This window comes from Etheostoma spectabile, unplaced genomic scaffold, assembly GCF_008692095.1.
Source record: "Etheostoma spectabile isolate EspeVRDwgs_2016 unplaced genomic scaffold, UIUC_Espe_1.0 scaffold453, whole genome shotgun sequence".
NCBI lineage: Eukaryota > Metazoa > Chordata > Actinopteri > Perciformes > Percidae > Etheostoma > Etheostoma spectabile.
In genome coordinates, this window is record NW_022605611.1 from 54,024 (window position 1) to 54,772 (window position 749).

Genomic DNA, 749 nt, shown 5'->3' on the forward strand with positions numbered 1-749 from the left:
AGTCTCTTCCCACTTGCGACACGTACATCCTATGTTCATTATCACTGCTTGATGTGTCAAGGAAACGTACTAATTCCGGGATGGGTTCTTAGTTCACTCTGGTCTACTCGGTTTGTCTCTGTTCTCTGATTCTGCTCTTGTTCTACGTCTGATTCGCTCCTTTTCTCGCTCCTAGTTTCTATCATCTGATTCTGTCTCCTGTTTTCTACTCTATTCGATCTCTGATTCCGCCTAGTGTGCCACTCTGTTCTGCTCTGGTTCTATAAAAAAAAAAATTCTTCTGGTTCTAACTCTGGTTCTAACTCTGGTTCTACTCTGATTCGCTCTGGGTTCTACTCTGATTCTGCTCTGTTCTACTCTATCGGCTCTGGCTGCTCTATTCCTCAGAGTAGAACCAGAGCAGAATCAGAGTAGAACCAGAGTAGAACCAGAGTAGAACCAGAAAGTATCGATGACAATAAGCAGTATAAATGAACAAGGATAGTGGAAAGTTTGAAGAGACTTTGAGACTGTTGGAGGTGAAACTCAAAACTTCTGATTGGTGAAAAGGATCGACTCTACAATGTTCCCAGATGAGGTCACAACGTAGTACTTTTACATAAGTAAAGGATCCAAATACATCTTCCACCACTGGAATTCTGTCTGTCTGTATGTGTGTGTGTGTTTCTGTGTATGTGTGTGTGTGTGTGTCTGTGTGTGTGTGCGAGCGTGAATGCGTATGACTGTATGTGTGTTTCTGTGTATGTGTG

The 749-nt window shown here is 42.6% G+C and overlaps 1 protein-coding gene across 1 annotated transcript in view; it reads right to left on the reverse strand.

The window, feature by feature from the left end:
* The window catches only part of xrcc4 (X-ray repair complementing defective repair in Chinese hamster cells 4), a gene marked incomplete in the record, with an annotated part of 55,018 nt that overhangs the window by 44,980 nt on the left and 9,289 nt on the right, over nt 1–749 (reverse strand).